At 42.5% G+C, this 17,375-nt stretch overlaps 1 non-coding gene across 1 annotated transcript; it reads left to right on the top strand.

Annotated features, from left to right (window-relative positions):
• Positions 1-9,647: 9,647 nt before the first annotated feature.
• On the top strand, positions 9,648-9,754 carry LOC114113280 (U6 spliceosomal RNA). The gene has a single exon (XR_003588343.1). It is a non-coding gene; the product is annotated as a U6 spliceosomal RNA (small nuclear RNA).
• The last annotated feature ends 7,621 nt before the right edge of the window (positions 9,755-17,375 follow it).

Below are 17,375 nucleotides of genomic sequence, written 5' to 3'. Positions count from 1 at the left end.
CAGTGCAAAACTGGTCTGTTGTCTCCAAAGCGCTTAAAACAAAGCAGTATTGAGTCATCTTTCTTTTCCATCGTGTCTTTGCATTTAGGGGAGAATAGGCAGAGAAAATAGGTCCCTTCTGAACTGACCTTAACAGTTAATGCAGGTGGGTGGTGCCCAGATAGGATTTATGAGTGGATCTGGCCTTGGGGGAATAGCAGAGAGAGGGAGGGAAGAGGATTTTTTTCCCAAGTGTTGCTTCACTTGCAGAAAGTATGGGAAAATGCATAAATCAAAAGCAAAATAGGTTTCTGTTGGCCCAAAGATCTGTGGGCTTCTTTGATCAGAGATTCTTGCACCTGTCCAAGGTTTCTGAGTCCCTTGTGAGGCAGCAGGAATGAGGGGGTGATTGGGGTTCAGTTTCTTGGTGACATAAGGAGAAGGAAGCAAAGAAAGACCCTGTACCTCCTAAATCATCTAGGAACTCCAAGAGCTGAACTGCAGCTGGCAACGCCCATGTCTCTCTGTCACAGTCGAGCCAAACTGACCTCATTCAAATTCCATCCTCCCAGGAAATTTATATTGGTACTGCGCTCCACAGTTTCTTATCTGAACCTCCAAAGAATCCATGCAACTATCAGGCATGGAACACTATCCTACAGGCGCGAGGACTTGGCAGTCCAGAGGAGTTGAATGATATATGCAGTTGATAAGGCTTTTACGGGTGAGCTAGGACTTGACCTTAATGTTTTCCACTTCCACGCTCAGTTCCTTTCCCCACTCTGCTCTGCAATCATTCGTGTTTCTGTAAATGTGGATTAGCTCATGCACAGTTGGTCAAAGAGAAATTATGTTGGTTTAATGAGGAAATTGTGCTGGTTCATATACACACAGTTTATCCTTAGCAAAGGAATCTGGAATAGTGAGAAAAGAATTTTAATCTTTAAGTGGGAGAAGGAAAGAAGCCTTAGCTTGTTGTCGTAATGGCAGCAGGAGCCCCTGTTGGCTGTAGTTTTAAATATTCAAGATAGACATTGACCCTGGGGCTCCAACGCCAGGCTTGCAAGGCCTCCCGGTGTTACTCCTCCCATGCCCTCCCTCATGGCCCATTCCATGGCTATACCCTCCGCTTCTGACTGCACTGTTACATCTCCTTTTAGCCTTGCTCTAACTTCCAGCATTTCTACTCTATTATTTTTGTGCATTTTTTAAAATACCTAAGATGACAGCCTCCAGCCATAGTAATCTGGCTACTGCGCAGTCCAATTTCTCTCCCAGCTACCACTGATCATCAGGTTTGTTGGTACTCTGGTTATAAAATTGATAGAGTTTGAATGGACTGTCCCCAACTTGATGTTTCCCATTAGTCCTGTTACTCAATCTCTCAGCTTCTGAGAAGGAATGTGTATTTATTGTACTAAACACTTTATTCACATCATCACATGAAGTCATAACAAGAACCAGTAATGTAAAGCGAGTTCTGTTTTTGAGTTCAATGATTATTCCCACTTTACAGAGGAAAAAATGAAGACTCTGAGTGGTTATGCAGCATTTCCAAGTGGCAGAACTGGAGTTAAAGCCAAGAGATGCCTGACCATTCAGATGTGTGACTTGTGGCTGCCATGCTGGACAGCATAGCTCTAGACTCCCGTGCTGTGTTCCCTGGTGTCAGTTCTCTGGATTTAATGGTATTCTGAACTTGCAATTTGTGAAATTTTAAAATAATACCAAATGACCTGCCAATCAGAGATGCAGGACCAATGCTCAGAGTCACAGAATAGAAGTTTTATAAGGGATTCTTTGTTTTGTTCACATTATTAAAAAGTATGGTAGTAGGATTTAAAAGAGTATTTGATTACCTTTCCTTTTTTTCCTCCCAAGGTCACATAGATATGGTTAGCCTGAGAAGGAGAAAATTGGGAGCTATTATAAAGCAAAATATCTGAAAGGCAATTTTATGAGAAAGCACTAGGTTTCTATATGACCAAAGGGTCATGGCTGGGAACAGTGGATATGACCACAAAGATAACAATGGATAAAAAACAGCTCTGTGGGAAGAGAGAGAAGATCAGCTTGGAAGACAGTGGACCCCTAGAACTGGAGCTGTTCATGCAGACTACACAGTAACTTGGTGGGCACATTGTAAAGTCAACCCATGCCTGGGCAAATTATTGGCTTACGTTTCTACATCCCTAAGAGTCTGTGAAAAAACATCTATTTCTGCTTTATTGACTATGCCAAAGCCTTTGACTGTGTGGATCACAAGAAAATTCTGAAAGAGATGGGAATACCAGACCACCTGGCCTGCCTCTTGAGAAACCTACATGCAGGTCAGGAAGCAACAGTTAGAACTTGACATGGAACAACAGACTGGTTCCAAAGAGGAAAAGGAGTACATCAAGGCTGTATATTGTCACCCTGCTTATTTAACTTATATGCAGAGCACATCATGAGAAACGCTGGGCTGGAAGAAGCACAAGCTGGAATCAAGGTTGCCAGGAGAAATATCAATAACCTCAGATATGCAGATGACATCACCCTTATGGCAGAAAGTGAAGAGGAACTAAAAAGCCTCTTGATGAAAGTGAAAGAGGAGAGTGAAAAAGTTGGCTTCAAGCTCAACATTCAGAAAACGAAGATCATGGCAACTGGTCCCATCACTTCCTGGGAAATAGATGGGAAACAGTGGAAACAGTGTCAGACTTTATTTTGGGGGGCTCCAAAATCACTGCAGATGGTGGCTGCATCCTTGAAATTAAAAGACGCTTACTCCTTGGAAGAAAAGTTATGACCAACCTAGATAGCATATTGAAAAGCAGAGACATTACTTTGCCAACAAAGGTCTGTCTAGTCAAGGCTATGGTTTTTCCAGTGGTCATGTATGGATGCGAGAGTTGGACTGTGAAGAAAGCTGAGCACCAAAGAATTGATGCTTTTGAACTGTGGTGTTGGAGAAGACTCTTGAGAGTCCCTTGGACTGCAAGGAGTTCCAACCAGTCCATTCTAAAGGAGATCAGCTCTGGGTGTTCTTTGGAAGGACTGATGCTAAAGCTGAAACTCCAGTACTTTGGCCACCTCATGCGAAGAGTTGACTCATTGGAAAAGACTCTGATGCTGGGAGGGATTGGGGGCAGGAGGGAAAGGGGACGACAGAGGATGAGATGGCTGGATGGCGTCACCGACTTGATGGATGTGAGTTAGAGTGAACTCCAGGAGATGGTGATGGACAGGGAGGCCTGGCGTGCTGAGATTCATGGGGTCGCAAAGAGTCAGACACGACTGAGTGACTGAACTGAACTGAACTGAAGAGTCTGTGAGTTGAAATGACAAAGTATGTTTTTAAACTTTGCATGATTCCCTTCTAAATCTAAATTTAGACCTCAGTATATGGATTTTGGCACTATTGTGAAGATGTCTGTCTAGTCTAAATGTCCAGCATTCCACAGATAAACTCCCTTGTGTGATGCCTAGTAGTAGGTAGAGCTTGGATCTCTACAAAAGAAAATAACATATGCTCTTGTTTTATTTTGGAAGCATCCAATAAGGCTCCTTTAGCCTTTGAATTGATGTTGGGATGTCAAGACCATACTACCAAAACAAAATCTGCATTTCAGAGCTGTGTCATTGGTTTCTTTTCTTTTTTTTTTAATTTTAAAATCTTTAATTCTTACATGCGTTCCCAAACATGAACCCCCCTCCCACCTCCCTCCCCATAACATCTCTGTGGGTCATCCCCATGCACCAGCCCCAAGCATGCTGTATCCTGCGTCAGATATAGACTGGCGATTCGATTCTTACATGATAGTATACATGTTAGAATGCCATTCTCCCAAATCATCCCACCCTCTCCCTCTCCCTCTGAGTCCAAAAGTCCATTATACACATCTGTGTCTTTTTGCTGTCTTGCATACAGGGTCGTCATTGCCATCTTTCTAAATTCCATATATATGTGTTAGTATACTGTATTGGTGTTTTTCTTTCTGGCTTACTTCACTCTGTATAATCGGCTCCAGTTTCATCCATCTCATCAGAACTGATTCAAATGAATTCTTTTTAATGGCTGAGTAATACTCCATTGTGTATATGTACCACAGCTTTCTTATCCATTCATCTGCTGATGGACATCTAGGTTGTTTCCATGTCCTGGCTATTATAAACAGTGCTGCGGTGAACATTGGGGTACACGTGTCTCTTTCAATTCTGGTTTCCTCGGTGTGTATGCCCAGCAGTGGGATTGCTGGGTCATAAGGTAGTTCTATCTGCAATTTTTTAAGGAATCTCCACACTGTTCTCCATAGTGGCTGTACTAGTTTGCATTCCCACCAACAGTGTAGGAGGGTTCCCTTTTCTCCACACCCTCTCCAGCATTTATTGCTTGCAGATTTTTGGATCGCAGCCATTCTGACTGGTGTGAAGTGGTACCTCATTGTGGTTTTGATTTGCATTTCTCTAATAATGAGTGATGTTGAGCATCTTTTCATGTGTTTGTTAGCCATCCGTATGTCTTCTTTGGAGAAATGTCTATTTAGTTCTTTGGCCCATTTTTTGATTGGGTCGTTTATGGTTTCTTATCAATACATGGAAGCAGAACATGGGGGCAATCTGAGGATTACTTCTTTCAAAAACTGATGGGAAGGTGAGTCTAAATGATGATAAACACCCAAAGTCAGGAAGGAACCTTGTAGTTACGTTAAATTAAGCACAAATCAGACCACAGTAGTCACTGTATAGTCTCAGGAGGATATTTTGCTATTCACTTGGCTAGATTAGGTCAGTGTTCCTAATATATATGAATTGTTAGGGAAAATTTGTGTTCCCCCAAAATTCATATGTTGATACTCTAAATACCCAAATACCTCAGAATGTAACTGTACTTAAAGAGGTAATTAAGTTAAAATGAGGCCACTGGGGATGGCCCTAATCCAATCTGGCTAGTGGCCTTATAAGAAGGGGAGATTAGGATAACACCATGAATGCATCTGCACAGAAAAAAGGCCACGTGAGGACACAAGACGGCTGCCAGCCATGACAGCCAGGAAGAGAAGCCTCAAGGGAAGTCAATCCTTCTGACAGCTTGATCTGGGGACTCCAGAACTGTGAGAAATCAATGTCTATGGTTTAAGCCACTTTTTCTGTGTGTGTGCGTGTGTTTGATATGGCAGTCTCAGAAAACTTATATATAAACTGTCCAGGGATCTTCTTAAAGGGCACATTCTGATTCAAGAGGTTCAGTGTAGAGACTGAGCTTGCCCCAGTCTCCAAGTGATGCTGATGCTGGTCCAGGGATGATGCTTTGAGTCAGAAGGAGCTAGGTTGTGTTGCAGCAACAATTTTACCCTGAAACCACAATGGCAAAATAAGGTTTTACTTCTTGCTGTATATCTAAAGTGAGTCGGATTGGTGATGCCATCCACATAGCCATTCAGGAACTTAAACTGACAATGACTTTCCTACCTGGAATATCACTCGTTGCCAAGTCAAGAAAATAAGATGTTGAAAGGATGCCTGTATACTATTTATTACCTTAACCTGAGTGATGAGTGAGTTGCTCAGTCGTGTCCAACTCTGTGTGGCCCTATGGACTGTAGCCTGCCACGCTCCTCTGTCTATGGAATTCTCCAGGCAGGAATATGGAATGGGTTGCCATTTCCTTCTCCAACCATAACATGAAGTGATTCACATAATTTCTGTTTATATCCCGTTGGCCAGAACTAGTCATGTGATATTGTTTAGATGTGGGAAGTCTGGGAAGTATAGTCTTCCTTGTGCCCAGAAATGAGAGGCTACCTGGATACCAGTGAGAGTAATTGCACTGCACTAGTAATTTCCACTCTACTTCCATTTTGATTTTACCCTTTCACGCATTTTACTGCTACTGAACAATAGTGCTAAGTGGCTACAGGAACATACTTCAGTTTCCATTTGAGAAACAATGGCAGTGTCTTCTCCTTCAGTTCAGTTCAGTTCAGTTGCTCAGTCGTGTCCGACTCTTTGCGACCCCATGAATTGCAACACACCAGGCCTCCCTGTCCATCACCAACTCCCGGAGTTCACTCAGACTCATGTCCATTGAGTCAGTGATGCCATCCAGCCATCTCATCCTCTGTCATCCCCTTCTCCTCCTGCCCCCTCCCAGCATCAGAGTCTTTTCCAATGAGTCAACACTTTGCATGAGGTGGCCAAAGTATCGGAGTTTCAGCTTTAGTATCAGTCCTTCCAATGAACACCCAGGACTGATCTCCTTCAGAATAGACTGGTTGGATCTCCTTGCAGTCCAAGGGACTCTCAAGAGTCTCCTCCAACACCACAGTTCAAAAGCATCAATTCTTTGGCGCCAAGCTTTCTTCACAGTCCAACTCTCACATCCATACATGACCACTGTATGTCTTCTGCTTACAACTCATTAAACGTGATTAAACAGATGTTTGGGATGGTGCATACAACCCACACCTTCAAGATACTAATATTAGGCTATCTTTCCCTTGTGATGATCTCATTTCAGATACCATTTAAGATGTAAATCACTGGAGGAAATGTTAAATAGTTCATTATTATTATTTTATTACTGTTGTTAGTGCATGTATTTCTCTATGATATTTAAAAACATAAACTTAACTCCCAGATTTTGATTTTCTTAGAGGTTTGGAATATATTCCTAAGAGCTATCTCTCAAAGAATCAGTCTGATTGCAAGTCTTTGAAAAAAATTGTAAAGTCTAATTTACATAAAAAGAAGAGACACTTGTAGGGGAGACAAGGCTGTGAGTCTGGCCTTTGACAGGTGTTTCAGCAAAATGAGAAGTTTAAAGATCAGAGTGTGGAAAAGGGTGGGAACATGAAGACATCAGCAAGAGATTCAGAGGACCGCTTTTTAAGGGTCTAAAAGCAAGGAATAATAGTATCCTAGTCCAGGCCATAAAACAAATCTCAGTACATTTAAAGGAAAGAAATTATATAGCAGATGTTCTCTGGCCACCCAATATGAAATTAGGACTCAACATAAGTAAACTGTCTGTAAAATATCCAAATAGTTGCAAAATTAAAAATGCACTGGAACATAATCTATGAACCAAAAGATAGACATTAGAAAATATTTTGAAATAAATTATAATAAAAGATAATATGGTGAAGTTTGTTGGATGCAGCTAAAGCAGTGGTTAGAGGGAAATTTGTAGGTTTCAGTGACTATATAACTAAAGAAAAAATGTATAAAATCAGTGATCTATGGCCAATCTTAAGTAAATAGGAAAAGAGACAATTAAACCCAAAGGCAATTTTTAAAAAGGAAATTATAAAACTAAGAGTGGAAATAAATGAAACAGAAAACATGTGCAAAAGAGGAAACAAATTCAAAGCTAGTTCTTTGAGAAGATCAGATGGTAAAGCGTCTGTCTACAGTGCGGGAGACCCGGGTTCGATCCCTGGGTTGGGAAGATCCCCTGGAGAAGGAAATGGCAATCCACTCCAGGACTATTGCCTGGAACATCCCGTGGACAGAGGAGCCTGGTAGGCTACAGTCCATGGGGTCGCAGAGTCGGACATGACTGAGCGACTTCACTTCACTTCAGGCTGATTATGGGTTACAAAGAGTCAGACACAACTGAGTGACTGAGCGCACACCCAGGCTGAGCAAAGGAAGAGGGAAAGAGAATGACCAATTGTGAGAATGAAAGAAGAGTTATTGTGATACATTCTGCAGATATGAAGACAATAATAAGAGAACACTGTAGGTAAAGAATTACCAATTTCATGAATGAACTATACCATGATATTTTCTACAGACATGAAAACAATAACAAGAGAATATTATAAATAATTTTCTACCAACTAATTTGGAAACTTAGATAAAATGAATATATTTCTTTAGAACATGATTTGTCACAATTGACACAATAATAAATAGGAAGTCTGCATAGCCTGTAGCTGTTAAAAACATTAAATTTAGTTTAAAACTTTGCCAGAAAACTCTAGCCTCAGATGGCTTCATTGGTGAACTCTACCAAATATTTAAGGAAGAAATGACACCATTCTCTTTAAGAAAATAGAGGAACAGAACAGTTCCCAGTCCATTTAATGAGACTTGGTTGCAATGATATAAAAAACAGACAAAGAGCTTACAAGAAAATTATAGGAAATGCCCCTTATGACTATAGATACAAAATATTAAAATATTAGCAAGTCAAATTTGGCAATGTATAAAAAGAATATTTCACCAAGTGGGATTTATTACAAGAATGCATGATTGGCTTAACATTCCAAAATTAGTTATTAGTCCATAATATTATGAGATTAAAGGAGAAGAATTTTATGATTGTCTCAGTAGATGCAAAAAAGCATTTGACAAAACTCAACTCACATTCATGATTTTTAAAAAAAGTACACTCTTATCCAGCTAGGAATAGAAAGGAATTTCCTCAATCTAGGTCACTTTGGAAAAATTATAGTTTCCATCATATTAATGATGAAATATTGAAGCCTTTCCTTTCAAGGACTGGAACAAGAAGGTGTTTTCTCACTACTATTATTCAACTTTGTACATGGAGGCTATGGTCATTGAAATAATGGAAGAAAAGGAAGTAAAAAACATACAGTTTGAAAAGAAGAAAGTACAACTCTCTTCACAAATAACATGATTGCACATAAAGAAAATTCTAAGAAATGTTCCAAAACACACGCACATACCAACACCATCACCAACAAGAATTTATGAGCAAATTTAGCAAGGTTTCTGAAAACTAGAAGTCAATATATAAAAATCAATTGTATTTTTACAGTCTAGCAATGAAGAGTTAGAAAGGAAAATATAAAATCCCATTGGCAAAGGCATCCCAAAATTTGAGAAAAATTTAAAGAAAGACATGTGACACCTCTACAGAGAAAACTATGAAATATTGCTGAGAAAAATAAACTAAAATCTAAATAAAGGGAAACGTGTAACATATTCATAGATAGGAAGACTCAGAATTGTTAGTTCTCCCTGAAGTGATCTGAACAGTCAGTGCAATCCCAGTAAAAAATTTAAGCAGATATTGACAGGCCAATTATAAAGTGCATATGGAAATGCAATGGGCCTACAATTGCCAAGATATTTCTGAAAAAGGAAAACAAAGTTGATAGGCTTACACTTTTCAAAAGTGGCCATAACCAAGACAATGTGTGTCTTTTGTTGGAGGATAGACAAATCTAGCAACGAAACAAATAAGTCCAGCCATTGACCCACATGTATAAGACCAAGTGCTTTTTGTCAAAAGTACAAAAGCAATGCAGCTATTTTCAACAAATTATTCTGGAATAATCGGGTATTCATATGAAAAACAAAAACACCTCTGCATGTGAAGACGTATTTATATCTCTACCTTACCCCAAACAGAAAAGTTAACCTTAGATGGATCATAAACTTAAAAATAAAAACTAATATTATAATGCTTCTATATGACAGAAGACAAACATCTTCATGACCTTTGGTCAGTAAAAATTTCTTCGATAGGAAATAGAAAGCACTAGTCATAAAATGCGAAAAAAAAAAGATAAATTGGACTTCATCAAAATGAAAAACAGGAAAATGAAGAAGCTCTGGACTGTGAGAAATATTCATAATACAAATATTTAACAAAGGACTTGTATCCAGAATTTACAAAGGACTTCCACAGCTCATTAATAAGAAGTTGAGTGCTCGCTTCGGCAGCACATATACTAAAATTGGAACGATACAGAGAAGATTAGCATGGCCCCTATGCAAGGATGACATGCAAATTCGTGAAGCGTTCCATATTTTTATCAGTTAATGAACAGATGAAATGTGGTACTAGTACTTGTTCTGTCACTAATTTTTAAGTTATCTATACCAAGGTACCAAGCATTGTGGGTTTTATTTTCCTTGCATGCTATGTGCTAAACTGCTTCAGTTGTATCTGACTCCTTTCAACCCCATGTAAAATAAAGATGCTTGACTATATGGGCCTATCCCATCCTATCCCATGTGGCCTTGAAATTCTATGACTCTATGTATAGAATCATTTCTACTGTAATTAGAGACAAGTTAAAGACTGGCATCCTGGTTTCTAGTAAAAATAATAACAAATAATTATTGATGATCATTGAGCACTATCCTAAGTGGTTGGAATACATCACTGAATAAAATATGCAATGCTTCTTGTCCTCATGAAGCCAAAAAAAATAAAATAAAATAAGAAGTTGAAGATTGACATCAGACTTTAGTAGACCCTTCACAAATGATGAGATACAAATGGCTGGGTGAAAAAGGTCTCAAAACTATTAGTCATCAGGTAAATGCTTGTTGAACCACAATGAGATGCCTTCACACTCACCAAAAAGTCTAAAGTTAAAAAGTCTGATAACACAAGGAGTTGACAAGGATTTGGAATGATAGGAACTTTTGTAAATTACCCAAAGTTGTGTAAAATGGTACAACTCTTCTTGAAAGCTGTATGGCAGTTTGTTATGCATTTATCTTATGCCCCAAAATGTCATTGCTTATTTACTCAAGAAAAGTAAAAACATGCCCAGAAAAAGATTTCTCTATGAACGTTCATAACATTTCTCATGATAGTCAAAACCTGGAAGCAACCCAAATGTCCATCAACCGGAGACTGGATGAGCAAATTGCGGTAAAATCACGCAATAGAATAAGATTCAGCAGTAAAAAGTAACAAACCAGTGTTGTCCAATAATGCAGATAAATCTCAAAAACATTATGTTGAGGGGAAGAAGCAAACACAGAAGAATCGACACTGCATCATTCCATGTATACAGATGTCTAAGAAAGGTATACATAAATGGGGATAGAAATCAGAACAGCAGCCATGTATGGCTTGGGGGAAGTGGATATACCTTGGAGAGGGCAATGGGGAGTTTTTCAGGGCATTGGAAATGTTCTGTATCTTAACAGGAATGTGGATTATCCAAGTGAATATGTTTGCAAAAACTCATCACTTAAGATTTGTACAGGACGTCGTATGTAAATGGTACCTCGGAGGAACTTTGTGTATGTGTGTGTATTAGTCGCTCAGTCATGTCCAACTCTTTGTGACCCCATGGGGTGTAGCCCACCAGGCTCCTCTGCCCATGGGATTCTCCAGGCAAGAGTACTGGAGTGAGTTGCCATTTATTGAGATGATAAATCCTGTCTTTATGGCTTGCAGTCCTCCTGGGTGCATTGTAAAAGGAAGAGCTTGGGAGGACCCTCAGCAGAACTTTCAGTTCTAATCTTCATTTTCTCAAGACAGAACTGCCCCTCGAACATGGTGAATCAAAGATTCTCTCATCCCAGCTTCTAGTCCCAGGAGGTGATCACCCTGTCAGCTTATTTTAAGGAAGACCAGAACCTGGAACATAGTATCAGCTTCTGAGATGAAAGCCGGGTGAACTTCAGGAACAATGATTCGTTTTAGAGTGTAACAGACCTGGTTTGCATTCCAAATTCTAATATTTACCCTGGGACAGATCACTTAATTTTTCCTGAGCCTCCAGTTCTATACAGTGAAGAGAATTATCCTTGCCTTGAATGTCATTTTGAGGAATAGTGTTCAGCTCTCTCCTTCGGTCACTTCTGGGAAGATTTTCCCCATTTCCCTGACTCTAGGAAACCCACCGCCTTCCCATTTACAAGTGTTCATGGTACTTGTCTGGAAAGCACCCATATCATAAATGTCACTTTGTATTCTTGTATTTAACAGCACCCCTTGACCCCAGCCCTAAATTATAAACAGCTCCAGTGGCACAATAAATATTTGCTGGATAAACTGTGTCTGGGAAAAGGAGGGGAAACAGTGAAAGTCTGCCATCCACCCATCCCTTCCTCCCGAGATTCCAAATACACATATGCTCCCCAAGACTGCCTTGGGGGCTTTCTTTTCCTCTTGGCCCTTTCCCTAAGTTGGTTAGTACCAGCCTTTACTTGTCTATAGCATGTAGAGGAGACGAGTGGAGTTGGCGGGTGTTGGGGCGGTCGAGTGTGTGTGTTGCGTTAGTTGCTCAGTTGTATCCGACTCTCTGCAACCCCATAGACTGTAGCCCACCAGGCGCCTCCACCCATGGGATTCTCCAGGCAAGAACGCTGGAGTGGGTTGCCATTTCCATCTCCAAAAGGAGCTATAGAAAGAAAGAAAGTGAAGTCGCTCAGTAGTGTCCGACTCTTTGCAACCCTGTGGACTGTATGTAGCCTGAGATTTGTCTTAATGGCAGCCTGCGAGCGAGAACCCTGCGCTTGAGCCTCTCTGCAGGGGGAGGCTTTGACACAGTGATTAAGAAACCAGCAGTCACTTTTATTCCCTCCTAAGAACTTTCTCGCTGGAGGGCACTCCAGGCCGCCTATCGCCGCTTTCCATCAGGACTTGGGGGTTTCAAGTTTACCTGTGTTATTCGTACATTGAACTTGCACAGCCTGCCTGAGTGTTCTTAGGAATCTTAGCTGTGAAACTCTCCTATCTTTTGGCGAGGCTTGCCTTGTTCAAAAGGGGCAACATGGCAATATATTGTTACTCTGCCTTCTCTGCCTCTTTTTCTTATTCTTTGCCTTCCAAAGCACAGAAGCAAAGTACCATGCCATGGACTGGTGATGCTTATAGCAACAGACAGTTCTCTGTAGAGTATCCATCCCTGGCTTAGGGTTCACAAGTTTAAATATTTAGTTGGAAGTGTATTTACTTAGTTTCTTTTCCCAAAATTTTCTTTTGAAATAATTGTACATTCCCAATAAGTTACAAAAAAAAAGTACAGAAAGGTCCCATGCACTTTTCACCTTACTTTTTATTTTTATTTATAACTGTAATGTATGAGCATTATAAAATTTCAGAGTACAAAAGTATATACAGTGCAAGTTCCTCCCGTTAATTGTGTCAATATCTAGCATTTTACATGCACAAATGAGTATGCTAATACAATTGGAGCTGTTTATCAAAAATGGAATCATGCTATCCAGCAAATCTTCTTCTCTTTACCAGAATCTAATTCAAAAGTCTTCCTGGGTTAGCGGCTAGAGGTACTGCATAGTCTCGAAAATAGGTACGTAAAACAAAATATTTCAAACTGTTATGTCCAGAAAAGTGTCATTTTGGGGGAAACTTACTTGAGAAAAGCTAGTAAGAATGAGCACACTTTAATTCCAGAGTCACTTATTTTTAAAAAGGAATGTTTCTAGGGGAAGCTAAGACTGTGATTTCAGGCAAATCAGCCTGTGGAAACTAACACCTGTCTGTAGGAGAAGCTGCAGGTGGGTCATTACTGCGATGGCTCCAACTTCAAGAACTGGCTGGTTCCATTCAAGCCTCCCTCTCCTTGTTTGGACAGGTAAGAAGTCTGCTACTCAGTTCAAAAATGGCCTTTGGTCCGGCTTGCTGGACAGGGCTCAGGGTGTTCCTTTGGGACTCATTAGGGAGGGGTGAGACCAGTTAAACTCAGGTCAGGATGACACAGTGGGAAGGCTGCTGGCAGCCACAGCAGCAGGTGGTGGGGAGTGGGGCCCTCTCCAGTGGGTGGGCACGGGATTGGCTCCGTCTGGGCTTCCTGCGAAAGGAGATGCCCAGGGGCCGTGACCCCCTTCTGACACACTCACCAGGAGGGTCAGCAACATGTAGCACTGTGGATGACAACTGACTGTTTTGATGGGCTCAGGTACTGGAGAGGCAGCCCTTGGGGCAGGAAGCCTTCTCGGTTCACCCTTTGGAGTATTCCCTTCTTCCCTGAGCTCAGATCAGGAGGGCTCTGACTTGAGGGGGTTGCAATGTATGATGACAGCACCCAAGGATGAAGGGAAGTAGAAAAAGACCACTCTCTCTCCCAGGATCCTCACAGAGGCTGGAAAGTGGGACTGCTTCCCTCGGAGGAGAATCGTAATGATGTAGATCCCTTGGCCTCATTCCCTGTCACATGCCTCTCATTCCCTTTTCTGATACCCTCACCTGACCTGGTCCCAATGGGAGGCTCACCGAACATTCCTGACCCCAGCCTGGCTTCTTCTGCCAGGTCTAGCAGAATCGGAGAATGTGTCTGACTCTTCCAAACAGGTTCTTCATGGAAAATCATCACTTCCTGTTATTAGCCGGACTTGCCATGCTCCCACGTTTTCCATTTGGATCCCAAGCCTGGACCCTGGGAGGCATTGTAGGCCCCCTCTCTTCCTTAGTCCACACACGGAAGACCTGCCACTCTCTTCTCTGTAATAACTCTCCACAGGTATCACCACTGTCTGAACTCAGTCATTCATTTGACAAGTATTTGAGTGTTTGTGTGCCAGCCTCTGGGCATGGGTGATATGCAGACTCAGTCATCACCCACCCTGCCCTCCTCAAGCAGATAGTTTAGGAAATTAAAGTCTTCATCGGTCTTACCTAGACCTTCTCACTGGGCTTCTCTGTTCATTCTCACCTTTGCTGACCAGTTCATTCTCCAGTGTAGTGTCCAGCACATTAAAAGCAAACAAATAAAATAACCAGCAAACAAATAAACTCTCCAAACTACATCTTCATCCTGTCTCTCTTCTTGGTGGTCGGGAAGGAAGAGGCACTAGATAAAGGAGTCAGAAAGCAAAGACTGAATTTTAGCTCTTCCCTTTCAGTGTGACTTCTGGGACATGCCAGTTCCCTAACCTTGAGAATGGAGCTGGAGCAGATAACACAACACTGTAATTTGTCCTGATTTTAAAAATAACTCTGGCTTGTGATGGAGCTTTACACAGTCTTATTCAATCCTCATAATGACCCTAGAAAGGATACTATTTATTGACCACAGGGCTAACATACTCAGCTCTAGATTAGAATTGAACATCAGGGCCAGAAACCTAAAAATAAAATAAGTCACAAGAGTTTAAGGAAATGAGTCTTCAAACAGCATCTAAACTTGTAGCCTTCATGGGTCTTGAGCCCCAGTAGCAACACCTCCCATCCATGGGTCCCATGGGAGTTAGGAGCCTGAGTTAGGAGCTTAGGAGTTAGGAATTAGGAGCTGTGCAGTGTCTGGACCACTGGCCAGCAGCGACCCTGGGGAGGGTCTGTGCAAGCAGAGTGTACTTCAAAGCCCCTACCAGGGGCTATGGGGGCACCAGAAGTGATTCAGTTTTGCTTCTAATTCTCTGGCTGTCCTTATGTCTTTTTATCTCTGTATCCCTTTATTTCTCTCTCTTTTTTCAATTATCTTTATAGCTCTTTTTTTATATGTTGTTTTAAAAACATCTCTCTTTTTTAGGGAGGGAGGGTATTGTTTCTTTCTTCCTCATTTCCCCTAAATTTTTATCTATATGCTTTTGGTCAAATTATGGGCCTCTGTTTCTTTATCTGTAAATAAAGTCTAATGGCAACCACCACACACATAGGTCTGGTCCACTAGGCACAAGATTAAGCCCTGTACTTACACTAATTGATGGAAATTTTCATGTCAATTTTAAAGTCTTTCTTATTAAAAACTCCATTCTCCAGATGAGAACACTGAGGCAATGAGCTTTGACTGACTTGCCTCAGGTTACACAGCTAGCAGGTAACAACACTGTGATTTGAATCCCAGCCTCATGGCTTCAGCATCCTTGACCTCACTCCAGAATGCTTCTCAAAGAGGAGACACTGAATACCCCAAAGCAGTGCTGGGCATTGTTGTTGTTTGGTCACCATAAGAGTCCTGTCCAACTCTTTGCGTGACCCCACAGACTGCAGGGCTTCCCTGATAGCTCAGCAGTAAAGAATCTGCCTGCAGTGTGGGAGACTCAGCTTCCATCCCTGGGTCTGGAAGATCCCCCGGAGAAGGAAGTGGCAACCCACTCCAGTATTCTTGTCTGGGAGATCCCTAGTAGGCTACAGTCCATGGAGTCGCAAAAAGTCAGACATTACTGAGCGACTGACACTAACATTAACTAGACTGTAGCCCGCCAGGCTCCTCTGTCCATGTGATTTCTCGGACAAGAATACTGGAGTGGGTTGCCATTTCTTTCTCCAGGGGATCTTCCAGACCCAGGGATGGAAGCTGAGTCTCCCACATTGCAGGCAGATTCTTTATGCCTGAACCACTAGGGAAGCCCTGCTGGGCATAGTAGCCTATCTGCAAATGTTAGGGTCCTCCCCCTCAGCTCTGGGCTTATCTTGAGGTTATTTGTCTGTGAGAAAGAATCCTACCCCCCAGAACCCCAGCCCCCAGGACATAATTGGTCATTGCTTAGGGCTAAAGGTCTGGCTCTTTTGGAGCTTTTGTTTTACTGAGTGAGGTGAAGAAGCTAGGGGAGGTGGCTACAGGCAGCATGGCTGGAAACAGAGGATGGGAGACTAGGGGTTGGGGAGAGAACTGGGTAGGGATTAAGGCTTTGGAAAGAGGAATTTAAGGGGGAATAGCCCAACTTTCGAGGAGTGTTAGGGATTTAAACCAGGTGGGATAGAGCTCTCACCTCCCCAGAAGCCTTCCTCATTGGCCATTAGTGCTTTGGGAGCGTAATTCGTTATTTTGTAACATGGAGTAACCTTTGACCTGAGTCAGGTGAGGTTAGTTCAGCTAATGAATCCAGTCACACTGGCTTCTACCCATAAGCCCGCTAGGCTGGTCTCTCTGAGTGTGGACCACATGGTCACGCTCAGAAGTTTCCCCGTTGGTGAAAGACATCCTCCAGGAACGCACGTGGTGAGTGATCAGCCCCTGGGTGTGCATCTTCTGACTATGACCCCAGTTCTGAGTTCACCCCCTTTCTAGCTCTGCCAGGGCCCGCCCCCTCCCCGCCAGTCTCCTGTTCCCTGGCCTTTTCCAGCCGAGCAAGTGAGGCACACAGATTTGTTACTTCGGCCCCCATGGCTGTGTTCCCCACGGTTCACACATTTGTAGAGAAGCGCCGCGGCCTCTGCCCCACTGGCTTCTGGCTACCCCGTCATCTCATTACTTCCCACGTGCGGTTGTTAACTTACTGACAGAGGTGTCCCCACAACGACAGTGACAGCAGACACTCAACAGGCAGACCTGAGCATTAGCCAGCCCAGGATTCCTCCAGGATTCTGAGGCAGGCAGCAAAGGGCTGGCGGCTGAGGAGCGTTCTCAACCCAGCGCCCCGCCATCTGGCTCTGCCCCTACAGAGCCCCTCGAAGGCAGCGCAGCAGAAAAAGGAGGATGCGGGTCCTCCATCCACTCAGGGCAGCTGAGAGGGGTGACAGAGCCATGGCAGGGTCTGGCTGCAGGGGAGAGGGAGGAAGTGTGCAAGCCACACTAGCCTCATATCCAGCCCCACAAGCTGGCCCCCAAGAAGGCCCTGGAAATGCATGTAGAGCAAGGTCTTGGGTGCAGGGAGATGCTGGCCCTGAGCAGCCGGATGAAATACCTTCCTGGGCCCATCCCTTCTCCTCAGCCCGCCTGTTGCAACTTTGGGTAAAGATGGCTGTGAGAGGGATGGGACATGGACTATATCTCATAAACCTC

Source organism: Ovis aries, chromosome 2 (assembly GCF_016772045.2).
Source record: "Ovis aries strain OAR_USU_Benz2616 breed Rambouillet chromosome 2, ARS-UI_Ramb_v3.0, whole genome shotgun sequence".
In the NCBI taxonomy this organism is placed as follows: Eukaryota; Metazoa; Chordata; class Mammalia; order Artiodactyla; family Bovidae; genus Ovis; species Ovis aries.
Note: the sequence above shows the minus strand (reverse complement) of the source record. Positions and strands in the feature narration are given on the sequence as shown.